At 49.8% G+C, this 6,000-nt stretch overlaps 2 non-coding genes across 2 annotated transcripts; both read left to right on the forward strand.

The window, feature by feature from the left end:
- Positions 1-4,220: 4,220 nt before the first annotated feature.
- On the forward strand, positions 4,221-4,293 carry TRNAV-UAC (transfer RNA valine (anticodon UAC)). The gene has a single exon. It is a non-coding gene; the product is annotated as a tRNA-Val (tRNA).
- Positions 4,294-5,205: 912 nt separating this feature from the next.
- TRNAD-GUC (transfer RNA aspartic acid (anticodon GUC)) lies at positions 5,206-5,279 on the forward strand. The gene has a single exon. It is a non-coding gene; the product is annotated as a tRNA-Asp (tRNA).
- Positions 5,280-6,000: the final 721 nt, after the last annotated feature.

Consider the following 6,000-nt stretch of genomic DNA (forward strand, 5'->3'; position numbering starts at 1 on the left):
TGCTTGGAAGGGGTTCTCTTCGTTTTTCAACCCAATCACTTTCAGAATGCTATGGATTTTCGGAAGACTATCAAAAGGATACGCGAGAATAGGCAAATACAAAATCTTGCTGCCAAAGGCTGCTGCCAGAGCCTCATTTTTCCCATCTCTAATTCCATGGGGTTCTTCCGGGGAACCGATGGCGCTTAGCCCGGACCAACCCGAACCGAGGGTCCCTCCCCCAACCCCGAAAAGGTAGGAATCTGTTCAAATCTGGTATCGGCGGACGGTCGGGGATCTCTATGTCGGGTGTTTGGTCTAACCCCTCACCTGGCCGAAGGGAACCTCTCAGCAGCAACAGATAGATTTCCGTTTCGCCTGCAAAGCGCGAGGCTGGAATCGTTCTTTGGAGAACACTTAGCCCAAGGTTGGGAAGCTTGGATCCGGGGTACCTCGTTTGAGGTCCCGTTCGCGACTTCTGCCCACCGGGGGATAGACGCTCGCGGTTCTGGCGGCGAAGTGGTAACCAAAACCTATCCGAAAGGATGGAGTTTCGAGATTGGTCAGCCTCTTGGGGCTTACTCGTCTTGGCCTTGCTTTTCTTTGTGCCACCATATGGTGGTCCGAATCGCAGCCAGGAGATCCGGTTATAATAGGATCTTCAGAAATTCTGGTGTACTGGGAGACGACCCAGTAATAGGTGGCCGCCGGGTGGCGAATATATATCGTTGATTATGCCCCGTATAGATGTCACTATCAATTCGAGTAGGAGCCAAATATCTAATAATGGTTCTTACGAATCTGCCAAACGATTTATTTGGCGGAACATTGATGTGTCGCCTATCTCTCCTAAGTGGATAACCGCCGTCCGTAGATCATCGGCGATAACTTTATCCCCACTGGTGGAGAGGCTCCGGGAGTACCGTGAGGTACGGATAGCCGAAACTTATCGACTATTCGGAGCCGGGTATAAGGTGCTTGTTAAGCCCCCCAGACACGGGCGTTGGCTTCGGCACAAAATAATGATGCATTCACCGTCGGGACCTTTTCCGATCCCGTTGCAGTGGTGGCTGTCTATTGGTCAGACAAGACCACGTGACGCATCACATCAAGCGCTTCTTGGCGGCCATTAGGCGTTGGGAAGAGTGGAAGGTTGACTTCCGGAACATACCGATACTCATCTCAACGAATGGGTCCGGGACGGGAGAAGTACGTCCTTTCGTCCTGGGTAAGACAATGGACTGACTATCTCTCACCGAGACTGGTAGAGATAATGGAAAGGGGACACTACGACGTGTCGGTGTGGTGGAAAGCGATTAATGTCGTTCCCACATCACCGGATTATCCGAGGGCTGTGAAAAACAGTCAGTCAAAGGTATGGAACTATGTTCCGCATCTGGGATGAGGTTTCCGCACCGATACGGGGTCCACGGGTGCTAGATGAGGCATCATCTGGCATCAAGCCTTGGGTCACCCAGAAAGAGCAGGAAAGGCTCGGATGGGGGTAGGGGGGGAGGATGAGAATCGGCGGTTGGCATCCGGTTCAGTTCGGAGAAGAAGGGTTGGCATGTTTATGTGTTCCGCACGTCAATATCGAAATCCACGTGTCCCTTGAGATGGGCAAGAAAATAAGGCTGCAGGGAGTGCAGTTCAGAATTGACGAACCGAAGGCAGGGATAATCCCTGAAGAGAATACACGAGAAGCGTCTGGGAATTGTGTATTCTAGAAGGGTAGTGGTCTAATCCACGGCAACCACTAACTCCTCCTGAAGGCTAGAGAGGGGTAGGGAACGAAAAACTACTGACAAGGTTATTCAGATTTCCACCCTCTTGATCAACTACGAAGAAGAAAACATGACAAATAAACGGAGTCTTGCTATCATGCTCACGGTGATAGGTTCCTAGAGTCAACCGGTCTCCGGGGGCTACGGCCAGAGGTAGAGCAACGATCGTTGGGCAGGCTCTATGGCTGGTGTGGATGGCGAAGGGAAAGGGTCCGAACGCCCGTAAGGGTGGTTCGCCTGGCTGCGTCGATCAGAGGTAGTTCCGAATGGGACCATCCAATTCGGCTGGTAAACGCCTAAAAAGACGGGACAGTTGTCGGGAGAGACCTTGCGGGCTTTTTTAACTTGTCAAATCTCTTTCGAGAAACGGCTAGTTCTAACTCCGGACCAGCGGCAGTTGAAGCTTACTCGGGAGCATCATAATATTAATGATCAACTCCCACTTCGCATCGAGCGGATTAGATTCTTGATTTGCTAGATTGGCTAGAAGGTGCTTCTAAGGCCGAAGAGAATAGGGAATAGTTGGGTTTTCGGGTTCTCTATCTGTTTCATAAACAATGGCTAATGAGCCGAGCACCTCGAACCCGCTTGACGAGAGAGATCCTGGAAGATCGAAGATCGACCGACCCCTGATAGATTACGCGCGACATCGAAGGCACTTGGCACGATAGCTTCTTTCTTTGATGAGCTGGCCGAAGGGCAGCAAGGGAGTTAGAAGCTGGTCTGAGGTCGAAGACCGAAGGTCCAATACGAGATGGAGCTGAAAGCAACATCGAATGAAGGCATTGAGATTGGATGCTGCTGGGAGATCTTTGCTCGACCTACCCCCCGCCTAATGATCGAGGGAGCTGAAAGCGACTGAGATCGTAGGGTTTGTTTGCCAAAATAATGGGAATGGTCGATCACTTCGAGGCGAAATAAGAAAAATTGTTTGTTGGCTCTCCGAATAAAACATGATAAGAAAGAATGCCTTTTTGAATGAAATGGGTTGTTTGGCTTTGTCGAATCCAAATGGGGGGACACGAAGCAGAGGCAATCGACGCTGAGCGAATGAATTCAAACCATTTGTTTGCCAATAAAATTCTAATTTCATGAAGAAATTGCTTATTTATTGACCCGAATGGCTGAAAGAAATGACCAAATTGGATGAATAATTCGCCCCAGCAGAAGCTAAAGGGCTATCCGACTTGGCTGGGTCGATCTCTGATACTCCAGCATCTCTGCTCCCTACCGGCACAAGATGAAATATCTCGGGATTAAAGCCGAGAGAGCCAGAGAAAAACGTATAGAATGTGCTCTTCCCCCTGTTGGACTAGGATTATTGCGAAATCGGATTATTGTTATCTGTGCTAGTCAATCATGAAAACAGAGCGATCTGTATTGATCTATAAATTTGCGTATTATAATGGAGCCACGACTGATTTGACCTTTTTCTTCCGCTTCAGGAGAATAGTTCCAATGGTAGAACAATGGTCTCCAAAACCAAAGGTTAAGGGTTCGAATCCCTTTTCTCCTGATTACCTAGCTCGGTACGAAGAGGTTGCGTTTCTTTACCACAGACAAGTATCATACTGGATATGGGGCACATAGCGCTGGGAAGGTCCAGAAAGATATACAAGGACCAGCTATTGCCCGGTTCGACAGGGCCCTAGTAGAGGTAACCAAGGACAAATGGGCCTCAGCCGCCTATTCTTATTTCCCCCAGTCGTACAAGTTCGAGATACTGGCGTAGCAAAAGTGCGTATCATTTGGGTGGCTAAGGGCACCTCTCTAGGCTACCTCCGGCCGGCCATCCGGGCCATAACAACAAATCGGAGGCGGTTCGCCCTTGGGATATCTTTTCCGCTTTTAGCTCCTCCATCTCTTGTGCCGGACGGGAGGGAAGGACGGTCAATTCCGAAAGATTTTCCTTCCTTTGCCTAAGATTTGGCCGTTTCTCCATTTCCGCCATTTCTTGTTTTGGAAATGGGGGTACTTGTTGGTTCCCTAACGGGAACCCCAGCAACTCAGCGCTTTATCTCCGGAGAAGCGCTTTTGCGCGCTTCGCTTCGAGGGTTATCTCTTTCCGGAGCGCGTTTCGCGCCCCGCACGCCATTTCTCTCGGGAATCGGGGAAGGGAATCTCGCGGCCCTCTTCTTCAACCGGAAGCCAGGCCACTTATCCACCACTTCGCTCTAACTAAAAGGCCGAGGGATGGATGCACTTCAATGGCGCAGCGACTCAGGGCACAAAGCGATGAATTACCGGTAGGGATATGTAGTAAGATAAAGCGTCGAGCGATCAATGGAAGAACACCATCGAGAAACGCACCACTCATGGTGTGCTCTTTGATAGTTGATGATCTGGCAATTCCAAGCAAGAGGGCCGGGGGGACGAGAGGACCTTGCCCGAGGGGGGACTCGATACGGGCCGGTAGGCACCGTAGAAGGAAAGGGAGGGCTGTGAGCCCCCTGCAGAGGGTAATTAGCTCAGTTGGTAGAGTGCCTCGTTTACACCGAGAGAGTCAGCGGTTCGAGTCCGTTATTACCCAAGGTTGGTTTTCCAAACCAAACACTGTAATTATGAATTGAATCCGGCGTATGGTTTTCAAATCCACTAATTTGATTGATGGTGGTACAACCACGGGAATCCCGGAAGGGGCAGAAGGAGCGAGCCCGCTTTATCCGCATGACGAAGAAGAAAAAGCTGAATAATACTTGCAAAAAACGTTATCACAGTTGAATGAGACGGAGGAAAGTGGCAGGCAGCCATCCACTTCGTGTCGTGGATGGCTGCCCGCCACTTTCTTCTCACAAAGCTTCACTGCAGCTCCATTGGCTACACGAGCGCAGCAGACGCTTTGTGTAATTCATCCACACCTGCGATTTCTCCTTCGGACTGCATCGCAGGTGTGGAACCACTAAAAGCTTGACAGATGGAGGCAAGGTTCGCAGAGAACGTGAAAAACGAGCAATTCTTTCTTTCTTGGAAACCGAAGAAAAAGAAGGTGCGCTGTCGCATGGCGTTTTCTTGGTTTATGGTACAATTCAAACTACTAGATGGTCATGAAATCTGTGGACCTTTCAATTCAATTGAAAAGCGTTGGGCGAGCGGCAGGGCGTGGCTCCGCTTGCTGCATAGCGAGTAAAGGCCGGGGGGCGGCTGGCTTCGCCTAAAAACCGATCCGAACTTGCAGATTGTGCCATTACTACTACGAGGCCCTCGAAATGCGACAAGACCACGGGTTGACCAACCTTCCTACTGCCACCGCCTTCAGGTGCGAAGCAGGGAGCCCTAGCCCCCGCCCGGCGCTGCGCGGGCCCGCCACGGCGGCCACTCACTTCATTTTCCTCGAAAGCCTCGTTCAGGCGGAAGATATAGTTTCAACCTTCGGATCTCTACTGGCATAGCCGTGCCGAGTGGAAAGATCCCGATGAAGAATCTACGATGATTCATGACGTTTGGGAAAATAGCTTAGTTGGTTAGAGTGCTGGTCTGTCACGCCAGAAGTCGCGGGTTCAAATCCCGTTTTTCCCGGTGAAACTTGAATCAGATTTCCTACAAGCAACGTCTCTGGGAAAAACCCAGTCTTGACTGCTTCTCGAATTTTCTAAAATTTAGTAATGACACGAGTTATTCTCCCTCCGATGGTCCACCCCGCCAAATTCCGTCCGGGAGGGATGGAAGGAGAATGGGAATCGGGATGATGCTCCGGAAGATGGGAATTATCCGTGCAACGATGCTCCGAAGCGTGGTTATTATCCGAAAGAAGGGAGGGAACCTTCGAAATTTACTAATTAGGGAGGAATGACAGGGAAAAGGGCGACTCCGTGGGATGTCTCGATAACAGAACTGACGGGATTGTACGTGGGTATAGTATCGATGAACATATTAAGAATTTCGCTACGACGCAGGGACTTTCCGAACAACTTTGGGATTTGAATGCGAATGATTGGGAGAGTTGGTTAGGCTGTTTCGACAAGTACAACCTGTCATTGGAGGTGTGGCAAAAAATTGCACCGCAAAAAAAAAGGGAGATTCGATATCGAAAATTTGAATGGATTCAGAGGGATCGGGGGAAGCTTTCTCGCTGAGCACGAATATGTCCTTCGTGAGAAACGAAACGATTATTCCATCTATACCGAAACCCCGTTCCTCAACCTAAAGTTGTGTTTTTTTGCGGTTTGGTGATTTTCTCACCAAACCTGAAATGGGAGTTTATAGATCATTTGAGTTTTTACAAATCGGAAGATTAAGA

Source organism: Dipteris shenzhenensis, unplaced genomic scaffold (assembly GCF_047967505.1).
Source record: "Dipteris shenzhenensis isolate YYH24624 ecotype China unplaced genomic scaffold, Dip_SZ_1.0 scaf0077, whole genome shotgun sequence".
In the NCBI taxonomy this organism is placed as follows: Eukaryota; Viridiplantae; Streptophyta; class Polypodiopsida; order Gleicheniales; family Dipteridaceae; genus Dipteris; species Dipteris shenzhenensis.